At 32.8% G+C, this 18369-nt stretch overlaps 1 non-coding gene across 1 annotated transcript; it reads left to right on the top strand.

The window, feature by feature from the left end:
• The first annotated feature begins 512 nt into the window (after positions 1-512).
• On the top strand, positions 513-619 carry LOC128284547 (small nucleolar RNA R71). Its single transcript, XR_008274971.1, has one exon. It is a non-coding gene; the product is annotated as a small nucleolar RNA R71 (small nucleolar RNA).
• Positions 620-18369: the final 17750 nt, after the last annotated feature.

Below are 18369 nucleotides of genomic sequence, written 5' to 3' on the forward strand. Positions count from 1 at the left end.
TCTTCTCTTGTTGATAAGGTGGTTGTTGAAAACTCTGAGGATTTTGTGGCTTTTGATTCCCTTGACCACCTCAGGAGAAATTTGGGTGGTTCCTCCAACCTGCATTATAAGTATTACTGTATGGGTTATTTTGAGATCTAAAGTTATTGTTACCCATATAGTTGACTTGTTCCTCTTCGATTGTAGGATTGAAGGTTTGATATTCTGTATGCACACCTCCTCCGCTTGAGTGTACCTGCGTAGAACCAAGTAAACCATCAATCTTTTTATTGAGAAGTTCTACCTGATTAGAGAGCATGGTGACTGAATCGATGTTATAAACGCCGGCTGTTTTCATTGGCTTTGTCCTCATAACTTACCACTGATAGTTATTCAGTGACATCTCCTCTATAAACTCATAGGCATCTTCCGGTGTTTTATTGTTGATGGTTCCGCCAGTAGCTACATCAACTATTTGCCGAGTTGAAGGATTCAGACCATTGTGGAATGTTTGTACTTGAAGCCAAAGCGGTAACCCATAGTGAGGGCACCTTCTCAGTAAGTCCTTGTATCTCTTCCATGAATCGTAAAGTGTTTCTAAATCCATCTGCATAAAAGAAGAGATATCATTACGTAATTTAGCCGTTTTAGCCGGTGAAAAGTATTTTAGTAAAAAATTTTCAGTCATTTGTTCCCAAGTAGTAATTGACCCTTGTAGTAACGAGTTCAACCACTGTTTAGCTTTGTTCCTCAATGAAAAAGGAAATAACCGAAGACGAAAGGCATCATCAGAAATGCCATTGATTTTAAATGTATCGCAAAATTCCAGAAAGTTTTCTAAGTGAGCGTTGGGATTTTCATCCTGCAAACCATCAAACTGAACAAATTACTATATCATTTGAATCGTGTTAGGTTTTAATTCAAAAGTATTTGCAGCTACAGTAGGTCTAACTATGTTTGATTCGGTTCCTGTTAAAGAAGGTTTAGCATAATCATACATAGTGCGTGGAGTAAGATTTTGATTAACTGTAATTGCAGGAGGTAGCTGATTGCCTTGGTTTTCAGCCATCTCTTCGGTTGGGGGTTGTGTATCGTCTTCTTTCTCGTTCTCTGTGTATCTTAAGCTTCGCCTTATTTCTCTTTGGTTTCTACGAACTGTGCGATCAGGCCCTGACGGGTTTCTTCTAGTCATAAACTATGAAAACCTGCCAAGAGAAAGAAAGAGTAGGTTAATAAATAATAATAAAATAAACTAAGTTGCAAGAAAAATAAATGGCTAAAGTAATAAAATTGAGCGTTCCTAATATCATAGTTCCCCGCCAACGGCGCCAAAAACTTGATCGCGAGGTTTCGTGATAGGTTTTAAATATTTATAATTACTCATTCTTAAACTAACTATTATCGCAATGTAGGCAAGTGTACCTATCGAGCAGTAGTATAGTTTTAGCAAGACCGAATTGTCGAGCCCAAAGGAACTAAAAGTACTAGTAATGACTGTCTTTTTATTATCTAGCCTAAGAATAAAAGGGGTTTTTGTTTTAATTAACTAATTATCTAAACGAAGAACGTACAGAGAAAAGAATTGGGGAATTGCTTTTGGGAAAATCGATTGATTTGAGACAATACCTAAGGAAAAATCCACCTAGACTTGACTAGTTATTCTGGCTCCGAATCAGACGATTTATTCATTCAACTTGTTCCGTAGAGATCCCTAAGTTATGTTATTATCCCTATTCAAGACTAATAACATCTAATCCCTAGATTGCATAACCGAGGCTTTTCTCTAATTAACATTCTAGGATTACATTAACTCGATCTATGAATCCCCTTATTAGGTTTCACCCTAATCCGAAAAAATCTTGTCACCTATTTTTAAGCGTGCAATCAACTCCGCTTAATTATGACAAAAGTACTCTTAGACAGGGTTTATTCCTCCTTTGAATAAGAGCATGTCTTGAATCAGTATCCTGGGATATCAAAACAAGAATTAAGAACACATAATTAAGAACAAGTTAAATATTTATCATACGATTCAGAAAATAATAACAAGATTCGTCTTAGGTTTCATTCCCCTAGGTATTTATGGGTTTTAGTTCATAACTAAATAAGAAAACATCTCAGATGAATAAAGAATACAAAACATAAAGAAAACCCAAAACTCCTAAAGAGAAATTGAGGAGAGATCTTCAGTCTTGATGATGAATCCGGCTTCTGAGATGGATCAATCGGCTTCCTTGGAGTAATTCCTTACCCTCTATTCTCCGCCTCCCTTTTCTCCTCTTCTAGGGTGTATTTATAGGCTTTGGAATGCCTAGAAGCCCTTAAAAGTGGCCTTTTCCGAATTGGACTTAACTTGGGCTCGACAAGGACACGCCTGTGGCACACACCAGTGTTCGATTACTTCAGGCTGTGCTCGAGCCTGCCAAATTGACACGGCCGTGTGGTCTGCCAGTGTGAGGAGGTCTAGGCCATGTTGATTTTGTACCTTGGCCCATTTTCTCAGTTTTTGGCCCGTTTTTCGTTCCTTTTGCTCTCCTATGCTCTCCTAAGTATAAAACATGAAATTAAAGCATTAGGAGCATCGAATTCACTAATTCTAATGAAAAATCATCCACAAAATGCATTAAACATTGGGTAAAAATATGTATAATTTATGGTTTATCAGTAGAATAGATATGGCTTAGGCTAATCTCATTAACTTTTAAAACAAAGGCAAAGAAAAAAAGAACTAGTTTAGGCATATAGGAGAACTTAAATTTGTTGTTTTCTTATAAGCCATTAGATTCTCTTAGTGTTGTTTGTTGGCATTTCTAAAACCATAAAAAACAGATGCCCTTTTTTATTTTCTATTATTTGGTTTTCTCGCATTATTGATATTACAAGCCAGTCTTTGGCTGTGGACTGTAGTTCCAGGGGTGGCAAAGATGAATATGGAAGAATATGGGGACCTAATGAAAAGTACCTTTAATTTTCCAAAAGTTCAACTCAGGTTCAAGCACGATTTCAAGACCCTTCACTATTTTCAACAATCCTATACATGAATGCTAGAATCTTCACATCCCTGACGAGCTATCAGTTACGACACCTGCTCAGGTTTCATTTTTATGCTTCAGTTTACTCTAACTTCAGTTTAAGAAATTCGTATTTCTCAGTCACTTCTGGAAGTGTCACTCTGATGAACAATTTTAGTGCTGAAATCACATGTACACAAGCTTATCTTATTAATAAGTGTTATACTCTACGTTGATAATTGTCATAGAGATGGTCGCAAAGTAATAAAAAAGAAAAATAAGAACTCGTAGATTTATGTGTAAAACCCTTATTGAGAAAACCCACAAGTAGGGGAGGAGAAATTCACTAAAGTTGGAAAATGATAATACAAAGGTTTTTGACTATACACAATTTTTTAAAGGTAAACAACCCATAGTCCTATAAGGATTCACCTCCACAAATCCTCAAATTTGAATCTCTATTTTATTTTTTTAACAAGTGAGTTGCATCTTAAACTTTTCAAGCCGAATCAAATGGGATTGGGTCACACTACTCTAACAATCTCCATCTTGACATGAATTATTGACGAACAAGTTCTCCACGTTTTCTACAAAACCCCTTAAAGGGTATTCTTCAACAATGAGCACTGACCAAGTCCAAGCAATGCTCAAACTTAACTATAAGAAGTGACTTAGTCATCATATCTGTAGGATTATCATGAGTGTTAAGTTTACTCACAACAATATCACCACGAGCAATAATATCAAACACAAAATGATATCGAACATCAATGTACTTCGCCCTCTCATGAAACATTTTATCCTTTGTAAGGAAGATAACACTCTGGCTATCACAAAACATTGTACTGATTTGAAGGTCTTTATTGAGTTCACCAAAGAGTCCTTTTAACCAAATAGCTTCTTTACAAGCTCCAATAATCGGTATGTACTCAGCTTCAGTAGTAAAAAAGCATTTGTAGTCTGTAAAGTGACTTTCCAACTGATGGCACAACCCTAATAGTAAAGACGTATCCTATGAGAGACATTTTTTTATCAAGGTCTCCAACAAAATAAGAATCAATGTACCCAACGACTCCATCTCTATTTCTTCCAAACTATAAGCAAACATCAGTAGTACCTCGTAAGTATCTGAAAATCCACTGAACTACTTTCTAGTGTCCCTTACAAGGATTTGTCAAGTATCTACTAATTACACTAACTGCATATGATAAATCTAGACGTGAGCAAAACATAGTATACATGAGAGTTCCCACTGCACTAGAATACGAAACCTGTGACATGTAGTTAATCTCATCATCTGATTGCAGAGACAAGGTTAATGAAAGTCTGATGTAGGCTGCTAATGAAGTACTAACAAGCTTAGCACTCTACATATTGAACCTGCAAAGAACTTTCTTAATGTACCATTTCTGACTTAGGTACAATTTACATGTTTTTCTATCTTTGAGAATCTCCAACCCTAGTATCTTCTTTGCTGCTCCCAAATTTTTCATCTCTCAAAGTTCTCATCTCAAATTCTTTACTAAGCTGACCTTTGGCATTTCTTATCTCTTATTTACCTTTAATTACTATCAACATGTCATCAACATAAAGGAGTAGATATATAGATGAACCATCGCTACTCTTCTTAAAATAAACACAACTGTCAAAATTGTTTCTTTTGAAATCATGAGTAGTTATAAATGAATCAAACCTCTTGTACCACTGCATAGGTGACTATTTCAGGCCATAAAGAGACTTTTTCAGCAAGCAAACATAGTTCCCATTTCCTGAGACTATGAAAGTCTCTAGTTGTTTCATGTATATGTCTTACTCAAGTTCTCCATGCTAGAATGTTGTTTTCACATCTAACTGCTTAAACGCCAAATCATACATGGCCAAAATACTAAGCAAGGCTCGAACCAAACTATGATTAACAACTGGAGAAAACATATTTGTGAAGTCTACACTTGGAATCTGACTGTAACCTTTTGCAACCAGTCTTGCTTTATACATGGGTTCTTCAACTCCTAGAGTCCCTTCTTTCTTCTTGAACACTCATTTACACAAAAAAACCTTTTTACCCTTAAGAAGCTTCACTAGGTTCCATGTATTGTTCTTATGATGTAATTCCATCTATTCTTGCATAGCAATCATACACTTGCCTAAACCTTCAAAACTAACTGCCTTGGAATAAGTAGATGACTCTTGATTTACATATATATCTTCAGCCATATTTAAATATAAGCAACTAAATCAGCCTCAGCGAACTTTTGTACAGGTTTAATTTCTCTTCTAGGTCAGTTCTTGGTAAAAAATATTACGGTGCTGGTTGTGGTGAAGAAACAACTCTACTATGAGTTTCTGTACTAACTTAAGGAGTAGACTCTGTTGTAGATCCTGAATCAATCTAAAACTCCATCTACTCCATATGTGTGTTTGATTTCTACTGGTCTTTATCGAAAGAGTCTTTAAGAGGTAAGTTATGCAGCATAGCAGTCTTATAAAATAACATTTTTCTAGTTACAACTTTCCTAGTTTCAGGACACCATAACTTATACCCTTTAACACTAGCCTTATATCCAAGAAAAACACACTTAATAGATCTAGACTCCAATTTACCATTATCAACATGAGTATACACTGGACACCGAAAAATTTTCAAATCAAAATAATCAGCAAGAGTACAAAACCATACCTCTTGTGGAGTCTTTTTCTCAATAGTAATGGACAAAGACTGATTAGTCAATAAACATGATGTAGATGTCGCTTCAGCCCAAAACAACTTTTGTAGATGAGCATTCAACAACATGCATCGAATATTTTCCATTATTGTTCTATCCATCCGTACTGCAATACCGTTTTGTTGTAGAGTACAATGAACTATCAGGTGTCTCATGATCCCTTCTAATTTGTACAATTCATTAAACTCATCATAACAAAATTCCAAGCCATTATCTATACGAATGTATTTTATCTATTTTCCTATCTGCTTCTCGATCATAGTCTTTCTATCCTTAAACGTGGGCAACACATCACTTTTCTGCTTCAAGAAGAATGCCCAAACTTTTCTGAAAAATTATTAATGATCATTAACATATAATTAGTGACACCCTTAGAAGGCACTCTAAATGGTCCCTAGAGATCAAAATGAAAATAATCTAGCATTTCATTCGTGTTATGTATTCCTCAAGTGAATTGAACTCTCTTTTGCTTCCAAAAAATACAGTGCTCAAAGAACATCAGTTCTTTAATGCCATGTCCATCAAGAAGTCTTCTTTGTTTAACTTTTTTATGTCGTTCTCTCTTATATACCCTAGACGTATATGCCAAAATCTAGTAACATCATCATCTAACAAGGAAGAGGAAGCAACGGTTGTATCACTTGTAACTGTTGAACCTTGTAAAACATATAACTTGACAATCTTTCTTTGTCCTTTCATCACAACGAGAAAACCCTTGCTAATCTTTAGAACTCCACTTTCAGCTATGTACTTATACCTTTTTGGATCAATAGTACTTAATGAAATCAAATTTTTCTTTAATTCTAACACATGTCGTACATTACTAAGTGTTCTGACAACTCCATCGAATATCTTAATTTTGATTATGCCAATACCTGCAATTCTACATGAAGCATTATTTTACATCAAAACAACACCTTTAGACACTATTTCATATGTTGTAAACCAATCCCAGTGGGAATCATATGAAAAGTATAACCAGAGGCAATGATCCACTTTTACTACATTAGCCTCATCAGATTTTTCTGATTGTTTTCCTTTTTTATTCGTAGCCTCCATTTTGATATTATTTTGCAGCTTATAACACTCAGCCTTAATGTGCCCTTTCTTTTTACAAAAATGACAGGTTTAACTTTTTTTTGAAGATTTCGATCTATCTTTAGCTTTACCACTAGGATTTTGTTCTTTTATCCTCCCACAATTATCACTAGTATTTTGTCCTTGTCTCTTATGAACAATGAGACCCTCTCCGTGAGAGTCGAATCCAACCACAACATGTTTCATCTTGTCATACAAGGCTAAAGAATCATAAACTTCATCAACTGTGAGAGATTCACGACTATACAAAATTGTATATCTAAAGGTTGACTAAAAAGGGGGCAACGAACAAAGTAGAATTAACCCTAAATCATATTTATCATACTGAACCTCCATGGTCTCTAAATCAACGAAAAATTCTTGAAAGATAGTTAAGTATTCTACCAAAAAGTACTTCTTCCAAACAATGAGAATAAATACTTTACTTTAAATACAACTTGCTAGTTAAGGGTTTTGACATGCATAATTGTTCCAGCTTTAACCATAATGCAGTAGCGGTCTTCTCCTTCAACACGTCTTGTAGAATTTCATTCGACAGATGCAAATATAATTGCGATAGGGCCTTTTGATCCTTACGTTGCTTTTCTTCATGCGTCAATGTCGAAGGCATCTTATCTAACCCTAGCAAGACATCGTCCAAATCCATCAGCACAAGAATTGTCTACATCTTTACCTGCCTCAACGCGAATTTGGTGTTGCAATCCAACAGCGAAATATCATACTTTGGTGTTGTCATTCCCGTGATCGAGACAAGCAACCTGAATACTCTGATACTAGTTTATTATATTCTACATTGATAATGACAATAAGAATGATCGTAAAGTAATAAGAAAGAAAAATAAGAACACATTAATTTTACGTGAAAAACCCTTATTGGGAAAAACCACGAGCAGAGGAGGATAAATTCACTAATGTTGAAAAATGATAATATAAGAGGTTTTTGACTATGAGTAGTTTTTTAAGGGTTAAACAACCCATAGTCCTATATGAGTCGCCCCCACATATCCTCAAACTTACCTCTCCATTTTATTTCTTTAACGAGTGAGTTGTACTTCAAACTTTTTAGGCCAAATCAAACAGGGATTTAGGTCACACAACTCTAGCAATAAGTAATTTTTTGCACTTTGGATTCTAAGCTGTTGAACGTTACCTTTACACATTCTACTAACTACATCAACTATTTTGCTTTCGTCAACAGGATCGAATTGATTAGCATTAAATTTGGCAATACCACTACGGTGGGATACCAATAATCATTGGATGCATTGACAGAAAACTTGCAGATGATGTTCAGGTTGAATGTCGATGGGCAGTCTATTCATTCTAGCAAAAATGCTGGTGGGCTTTTAAGGAGCTGGTATAATGATGATCCTCACCTATATGGTTCTACAGTGGGTGAAAAGCTTGAGGCAAATAAAGATGTTCAAATCAATTATAGAAATATATATTCAATTCTTCAGCTTTAGAAATGTTTATAGGACAAGTAGAGAAATGGGACCAGAGTTTGAGGTCATAGAGTTCATGTAACATGTAACACCCCTAACTCGTATCTATCGCCAGAATAGGGTTACGAAGTATTAACGATCAAAACATAACACATAGCTTATATTTATCAAACTCAAGCAATCATTCTCATACATCATTCAATACAATCACATTGTCTCTTATAAGGGCCTACGAGGCCTTAAACATGCTTTAGAAATGGTTCGGGATTAAACCGATAACATACGAAAATTTTGAAAAACTTAGAAAATTTTCAATCATATAAGGGTCACACGCCCGTGTGAACAGGCCATGTGCCTTACACGGCTAGTAGACATGCTCGTGTCTTAGGCCGTGCGGAAATAGGGCATAATACTGTAACACCCTGAAAATTTCTACAGTAAGATATTATCCTTAATATAGTAAAATAAGGAAATAAAGTGACAAGAAGAGGAAAATTGAGTTATGTCACTGGAAAGTATATTATGACATATTGATTCAAGAAAGGACTAAATTGTAAAAGTGAGAATTTTTATGGCTCAAGAGTAAATACTCAAAATTTGAGGGATTAAAGTGTAAATATAAAAAAGTTGAAAGACTAATAGTGAAAATATTTTAAGGGTGGAATGATATAGAAACCAAGGAAAATTGATGAACTAGGTCCAAATTGGATAGGTGAAAAATTATGAGGGACTAAATTGTAATTTTACCAAATTAAGTAATGACTCAAGAATGGAATTTTAAAAGATCACAAAGGGAAAAATGGTCAATTGAAAGAGAAAGAAATCTAGAAAGTAATGATGATGTTGGTGATATTTTATAATTATTTAATTAGATAATTATCATTTATTTAATATTTTAATAAGATATTTTATTATTTTATTATTTTATTTAGTCTATATATATATGTGTGTGTGTGTGTGGAAAAAAAATACACACACACACACCATCCATCATCTTTCCCATGCACTAACGTGAGAGGAAGAGAGAAAGAAAGAAAGTTTTGCTTTTTTTACAATTTGGTCCTTCTACCAAAAATTCACCATTTTCACCCAAAAATCAAAAGAATTTCCAGGGCTACCAAGAGAGAAAAATGTTAAGGAGACTATGGGAAGTTAGAATATCAAGTTGGATTCAAGAAAAGGAAGCTGAAGGAGAGAGAAAATCAAGTTAAAGATTGAAATCAATGGAATAAAGTAAGAACATCAAGATTTCAATACATTTTTAAGATTAATATTATTGAAAAAGTATGGAATTGATGTTAATGTAGAGTTTTCTTATATATGGTCTTATGTTCTTGATATGTTAGTGAAGAGAAAATAAGAGAAAGAAATGAGAAATAGTGTAGAGAAAGAAAATAAGGGTGTTATAAACATGGTAAATAAACATCTTGTACTAAAACAGTTTTGGACAGTAGCAGTAGGCTAACTTTGAAAAATCACCATAAATTTTGGAAATCAAATTAGAGGATGAAAAAAATATGGAATTAAATCTTATTGAGTATAGTTTCTTATAGAAGAAATGGTGTAAGCAATGATATCGTAAATTGTGAGATATAATAATTTTAGTGAGACAAGTCAGAATGATTTTGGGTTCCCCTGTTCTGACTTTGGAAAATAATAAAAATTGGATAAAAATAATTAGGTTCTTAAAGTTATATGTTTAAAATCCTGAATGAGTCTATTTTCAATAAAAGCTAACGAGAACATCATTCGAATCATGTACAATGAGATAATTAATTTTTAGCAAAGAATGGTCGAAACTGTCTGTAACACCCCGTACCCGAGACCGTCGCTGGAGTCGAACACGAGGTGTTAACAGACTTAATTCATTACTTAAACAGCTCAAACAATTTATTTTAAAATTTCCAGTTAAACTAGCAATCTGCGTCACAGTCGCTTAAAAATTCATATCTCGAGTTACGATACTCGAAATCCAATTCCGTAAATTTTCCCTGAAAATAGACTCATATATCTATTTACTAATTTTCACACAATCATGCAATCATATCATAGACCTCAAAATAATCATAAAATAATTATTTCTATCTCGGATTTTGTGGTCACGAAACCATTATTCCGACTAGGCCCAAAATCAGGATATTACACTGTCAGACAGCAGAATAAGAGTGACTTTAAAGAATAAACTGTACTTATTGGAAAAACCAAAAATTCTGAAAATTTTATGGTCAGAAGATATGTAACACCCCTAACCCGTATCCGCTGCCAGAACAGGGTTTCGGAGCATTACTACCATTTACATATCACTAAAAAAAATTTAAATACTTATCGATTCAATGCATCATATAAATAAATATATTACCATTCAATCAACAGTTTGACAGTTGTATAAGCATCAAACAGCAACATTGTTAGTATACTTGCACATATCTCATATAAATTCAACACTGATATATCTATTTTCTCGACATATCGCACTTGAGTTTAATAATAGTCTCAATTACATAATTTCCTTGTATCAACATATCAAAGATAATCATATATGTACATGTCATGAAACATATCATGCTCTTACCGTTTCTTCATAAGCATATATCATTCATTTCATTATATCAATATTTCATGCTCCATCATTTCCATATATTTTATGTATATTTATTCCGGTAATAGCTTATATCAAACTTAACATAAATTATATTTCATGTACTTATACTTATTTCATTTATCTATCTTCATAATTATTTCATATAACCATTCGTCATCTGATACATATTACCTGAATATCAATTGTTCAACAGATGTTAGAGCGTCTCCCATCCACGGTCTTATTTATCTTTGACATGATGCCATGGTATCTTTCAACCATGGTCTTGTTCATTTCATATCACGTTGCCATGGTATCTTTCAACCATGGTCTTACACATTTCATATCAAGTTGCTATGGTATCTTTCAACCATGGTCTTACACATTTCATATCAGGTTGCCATGGTATCTTTCAACCATGGTCTTACACATTTTATATCAGGTTGCCATGGTATCTTTCAACCATGGTCTTACACTCAGGTTGCCATGGTAACTTTCAACCATGGTCTTACACATTTCATATTAGGTTGCCATGGTATCTTTCAACCATGGTCTCACACATTTCATATCAGGTTGCCATGGTATCTTTCAACCATGGACTTACACTCAGGTTGCCATGGTATCTTTCAACCATGGTCTTACACATTTCATATCAGAGAGCACACTCCTGCGAACCTCATCCTTACATGGGATTACCACCCGGCTAAATCCTCAGTAATATAAACTCATAGAGTATTGTCGGGATTACGGTCCGGGCTAAATCCCTCGCAACGACAATTACTCTAATGAGCTTGGATCCAATTACCATCCAGGCTAAATTTAGACCCTAATTCGGATTACCCGTCCGGCTAAATCCATTTTACACATATTCTTCGGAGGGCTATATCAAGATAGGATCACCCGTCCGGCTAGATCCTTTTACCGTCAATTCCTTTTCAGAGATCCATCGAATTTTCCTTTCATTCAACCGGGATTTCTTCTCCTTTTATCAAATTTATCAATGTTTCATAAATTTTCATACAATGAACATTCAAATCATATTCACATAAATAACATACAATCTCAAGCATTTAAGAATATAATTCAAGTTACAAGAACTTACCTCATTGCTTGTTTGTGTTTATAATTTCATTAATCTGATATCTTTTCTTTTCCACGATCAAGTCTCGTATTTGAGTCGTCCGGATCTTTATAAATAAATTTGATCATCATTTTCATTCATTTCATATTCTAACGCATTTAATTAATGCTCTAGGCAAAATTACCATTCTGCCCCTAAACTTTTAATTAATGACGATTTCATCCTTAGAGTCAGGAAAATAAAATTCTTGCAATTTAATCCTTATTTCCAGATATTATTCTCATATATATTGATAACAATCCATGAATTCTATAAAATATCAGAATTTTTTTCATAATTTCAACACTTTTCAATTTAATCCCTAAAACATGTTTTCCCCCGATCTTGAACTAAATTAATAATTTCATTCAATTTTGTAATTTAAATAATAAAATAATCCATTTTATGCAATTTGGTCATTTCTGACATTTTTACAAAATTACCCATAAAGTTTTACTTTTATTCAATTTAGTCCCTAAGCCTAAAATATGAAAATTAGCCATGCTAAATGAATATTCATATATGTTTTCCTCCTCCTTCTCTCCATTCCACATCCTTGATGTATGTAGCACACTTGTAAGTAACATTATCTATAATCTTTATTATTTACTTTTATGAATATTCAAGCTGTCCATCTGTGTCATAGTCACTAAATTATTTATATCTGAAGCTATAGGACTCCAAATTAAGATCCGATAATTTTCCCTAAAACTAGACTCATATATCTTATTACCATAAAATTTTCAGAATTTTTGGTTTAGTAAATAAGTACAGTTTATTCTTTAAATTTACCCCTATTCTGCTGTCTGACAGTTGTGACCCTTCTTCACTAAAAATTAATTATCTCCTTGTACAGAATTCGAATGATGTTCATATTTGTTTCTATTGAAAATACACTCATTCAGGATTCTAAACATATAAATTTAAGCCCCTAATTATTTTTATCAAATTTTTTTTTTATTTTACAAATTCAGAACAGGGGAACCCAAAATCATTCTGACCTTGTCTCACAAAATTCATCATATCTCTTGATTTAGAATTCCATTGCTTACATAATTTCTTCTATAAGAAACTAGACTTAATAAGCTTTAATTTCATATTTTATTCATTCTATAATTAGTTTTCTACAGTTTTTGATGATTTTTCAAATTTAGACTACTGCTGCTGTCCAAATCTGTTTTGGTACAAGATATTAATTACCATGTTATAACATCCTTATTTTCTTTTTCTACACCATTTCTCATCACTTTCTCTTTTTTTTTTCTTCACTAACATATCAAGAACATAGGACCTTATGTAAGAAAACTCTACTATAACATTATTTCCATGCTTTATCAATAATAACAAACTTAAAAACATATTGAAATCTTGATGTACTTACCTTTTCTTATTAACTTCAATTTTTAACTTGATTTTTCTCTCTCCTCCAGCTTTGATTTCTTGAATCCAACTTGATATTCTTGCTCCCCATCATCTCCTTGCTATCTTTCTTCTCTCGATGGCTATGGAAATTCTTTCAATTTTTAGGTAAAAATAATGAATTTTTGATGGAAGGACTAAATTGTAAAGAAAGCAAATTTCTTTTCTTCTTCTTATCTTACGTTAGTTTGCATGGGAAAGGAAATGTGTTGATAATTCTTCATCTTTCCTTCCTTTTATACTAAATAAATAATAATATAATAATAATAAACATCTCATAAAATATTAATAAAATAATATTTATCTAATTAATTAATTTAAAATATCATCAACATAATCATTACATTCTAGAATTCTCTCTCTTACTAATTGACGGCCCTTAATGATCTTTTAGAATTCCATCCTTGAGTCATCACTTAATTTGGTAAAATTGCGATTTAGTCCCTCATAATTTTTTTACCTATTCAATTTGGTCCTAATTCATCAATTTTTCTTGGTTTCTAGATCATTCCACCCTTAAAATATTTTCACCATTAGTCCTTCAACTTTTTTATATTTACACTTCAACCCCTTAAATTTTGAGTATTTACTCTTGTGTAACAAGACTTTTCTCATCTTTGCAATTTAGTCCTTTCTTGAATTAATATATCATAATATACTTCTCAATATTGACATCATTCAAAAATTCCCTTTTTGTCACTTTATTTCCTTATTTTACTATATCACGGATAATATTTTACTGTAAAAATTTTCGGGGTATTACAAGATATGTAAGTATCGTTTCACAAAAAATTAGCGGATCTTAATTTCAAGTTCTGCAGCTCAAGATATAAATAATTTAGTGACTATGACGCAAATGGAAAGTTTTGAATATACATATAAGTAAATAGTGAAATTATTGATAATGCTACCTATAGCATGCTATATAAATATAGGATATGGAATGGAGAGGAAGAGCAGGAAAATATGTATGAATATTCAGCTAGCATGGCTAATTTGCATGTTTTAGGCTCAGGGACTAAATTGAATAAAAGTAAAACTTTATGGGAAATTTTGTAAAAATGTTAGAATGACCAATTTGCTTGAAATGAATTATTTTATTATTTAAAATTGCAAAATTGAATGAAATTATTAACTTAGTTCAAGATCGGGGAAAAACATGTTTTAAGGATTAAATTGAAAGTGTTGAAATTATGGAAAATTCTGATATTTTATAGAATTCATGGGTTGTCATCAATTTGTATGAGAATAACGGCTGGAAATAAGGATTAAATTGTAAGAATTTTATTTTTTTTAGCCTAAGGATGAAATCGTCATTAATTTAAAAGTTTAGGGGCAAAATGGTAATTTTGTTCAGAGCATTAATTGAATGTATTAGAACATGAAATAAATGAAAACGACGATCAAATTTATTTATAAAGATCTGGATGACTTGAATACGAGACTTGAACATAGAAAAGAAATGATATCGGATTAATGAAATTATAAATATGAACAAGCAACAAGGTAAGTTAGTGTAACTTGAATTGTATTTTTAAATGCATGAAATATCGATATAATGAATTATCTGATTTATGTTTATGAAGAAATAGTAAGAGAATGATATTTATCATGACATGTAAATATGTGATTATCTTTGATACGTTGATACAAGGAAATTAAGTATATTGAGACGAGTAATAAATTCAAGTAAAACATGTTGAGAAAAATAAGTACGTTTAAGGGACAATACGTTTGATTTTAATTGGTTCCAAATATGAACGTTAGATGAAATAAAATATTTGATAAATAAATCGGTAACTCCGGTAATGCTTCATAACTCTATTCCGGTGATAGATTCGGGTTAGGGGCTTTACACATATTGACTTGTATCACATGGTCGAGGACACGCCCGTGTGCCAGGCCGTGCGAAAACTGAAGGGTATACTGACTTAGGTCACAAGGCCAACCACACGCCCGTTTGTTCAACCCGTATGCCCTACGAAATGGCCACACACGCCCATGTGCTAGGCTGTGTGCCATTTAGGGGGTATACTGACTTATACCACACGGCCAGCCATACGCCCGTGTGTGAGGCCGTGTGGAGCATACTGAATTCAATTCAATTTCAACACCAGGGGACACACAGTTTTGTAGCATGACCGTGTGTCACACACGGTTGAGACACACACCCGTGTCTCTGCTCGTGTGGACAAAATAGGTCATTTGCAAAGTCAATTTGCCACCTATTTTTGCACATACCTACACAAGCTCATTTGGTTTCATTTTAAGTCACAAATATGCAGCCAAGGTTCATCAACCAATACATAAACATACCAAATCCATATCAACCATTTCAAGACTCAAATCCATATTATTTACCTATTCAAATATCAAGCTATTTAACTTGCTTTTCTAAGCATAATTCACATGTATAATTCATTAGACAAAATTAATCCAAACATTCATACCAATTCAATTGCATTCATTCATTATAGGTCTATTACTAAACATTATAAGTATATCAATTTGCACATTTATAAGCATCATCAAGTTCATCATTTTATGCCAACTCAAATGGCCAAAGTACATATACATCAAACATACCAAAGTGACTCAAGCCTATACATGCCATATACCATAAATACATAGCTTCAAAAGTACCAAAATAGATGATCGATAGTGCGATGAAGTCTCTGATGATTCCCGGATCTGAGCTAGCTTTGGAAATCTATAGAATATTGAAAATTAAACAGAGTAAGCTATAAAGCTTAGTAAGTTTGTACGTTAACATGAAAGAATCACAACATTCATTAACAATTCAAAATAGATATTATCATAGACATTTAAGTCATCAATTCACAAGCTAATATAAGGTTTATCCATATCATCATTCATCAATTCTCAACTTTCACTAGTTCGATGTTTGAATAGTTTTCCGTACATACCTATACCGAGACATTTCTATTTCTCATCAATACTTTTATAGAACCACTTCGGTTCACAATTGCTTACAATAGAGTTTCGTTGATTTTCTGATGCCATAGTCCAACTATGTTCTTTCATATATACATTGCCAAGGTCGTGCCGTGGTCTTTCGTTCACATGCTATAACCCGGTTATGGTCTTATTATTCGATTGCCATAGCACAACTATGGTCTTACTTGGTATCTCACCTTACTCAACTCGTACATTTCATTTAATAACTCAATATTCATCCAATAGAGTAAGTACTATCTCAATTTCATCTATTCAATAAATAGATACACATTTAAGTTCATTTATATGAACTTACCTCGTATACAAAATTGAAGGATCAGATCGATTAAGTTCATTTATACAAACTAAATCCGAATTCTTTCTTTCTTGATCTTAATCAAACCAAGAAAGTGCCGAACCCTATATGGTTATGGAAGCTTTTTTTTTTTCTCTTCAAAATTCAGCTAAAAGATGATGATAAAACATAATTTTGATTTTGGTTTTATTTACTATATCATTTATTAACTAATTACATTATTAACCTTATTAATAAACATTTAAAATCACTTAATATAAGGCGATCTATGTCAAATTCCACTATCAATGGTCTAATAACATCATAAGGACCTTTCATCTAATAAATCATAGCGATTAGACACTTTTAACTAGTAGAATGCAACTTTTACTTTTAACAAGTAGAATGCAACTTTTACGCAATTTAGTCCTTTTTCTCAAATTGAGCAATTAAATTATAAAATTAGTTCATGAAATTTTCACACGTACATGCTATCATGCTGAAAACACATAAAATAATATTAAAATAATTTTTCAACCTCGGATTTGTGGTTCCAAAACCACAATTACGATTTAATGAAAAACGGGTTGTTACATAACACCCCCTAACCTTAAACCGCCACCGAAATAGGGTTACGGAGCATTACCGAACATATCGGACAATTTACTAGTATTTCAAAAATCAATAACATACATAGTATAATTTAATTATTAAGTCCCTAGAATGGACCCTCGTGTTCCAAAACACGTATTAAAAGTGGAATGGGACTAGTTCGAGTACTCCAAAAAATTTTCATAATTTTTTTTTGAGCTCAATATAACTCATTTATAAACATCTAACATTCCCTGCAATTTTCAAACCACAACCAATATAACAAACCATACATTTCCACACTCAAACATACCGAATTATGCATACAACATTAATTTAACAATTTATCTACTTGATCACTCATAAATAACTTTTTAATTGAACTAATAATTTCATTCCTTTCCCATTTTAGTTTCATGCCACATTTTACCAAATATGTCATACTAATTCATTTCATACTTATAACCCATAGTAGACATCATTTTACAACCAAAGTTTCAAGACTTAAGTATATAATTTATACAATACCTAAGTACATGCCACTTTTACTAAAAGAGGGATTACATCACCAAATTGCCTCTGAAGTCGGGATTGATCAGATGCTGAACTGGGACCTTTGACTTCTATTGACCTGCGTAAGGAAACAGCCGTACGCTAAGTATGCCTATACTCAATAGTATTACCATAATTCAAACTATAATGACAAATAATAATCTATAAACATATAAATATCAAACATATAATAATTTATTAATATATATTAATTCATACTTTAACTTTCAAATTTTCAACAATAACAATTAATCAAATTGATATCACATATCATCAAACTGAATTCAATCATCTCATGAACCTTTGGTTCATGTCTTTCATTTTCAGTCTCCATTCAATTCACAATTTCAACTTTCACATTTCTTCAATAAATCAATCGATCAATTTCATTCGTTTTATAATTTCATTTGCTTACCCTTATTAACAAGACTCGGACCTTGGCAGATACACGGATTCCAACCAAACACACTGAAATAATCCAACTAAACACACCAGAACAATCCACCCAAACACATCAAAAAAATCCACCCAAGCACACCAAAACAGCACTCAGTGCCTCTTTGGATAGTCCGAAGAAATATAGTGACTTCAATGTCT

Source organism: Gossypium arboreum, chromosome 11, assembly GCF_025698485.1.
Source record: "Gossypium arboreum isolate Shixiya-1 chromosome 11, ASM2569848v2, whole genome shotgun sequence".
In the NCBI taxonomy this organism is placed as follows: Eukaryota; Viridiplantae; Streptophyta; class Magnoliopsida; order Malvales; family Malvaceae; genus Gossypium; species Gossypium arboreum.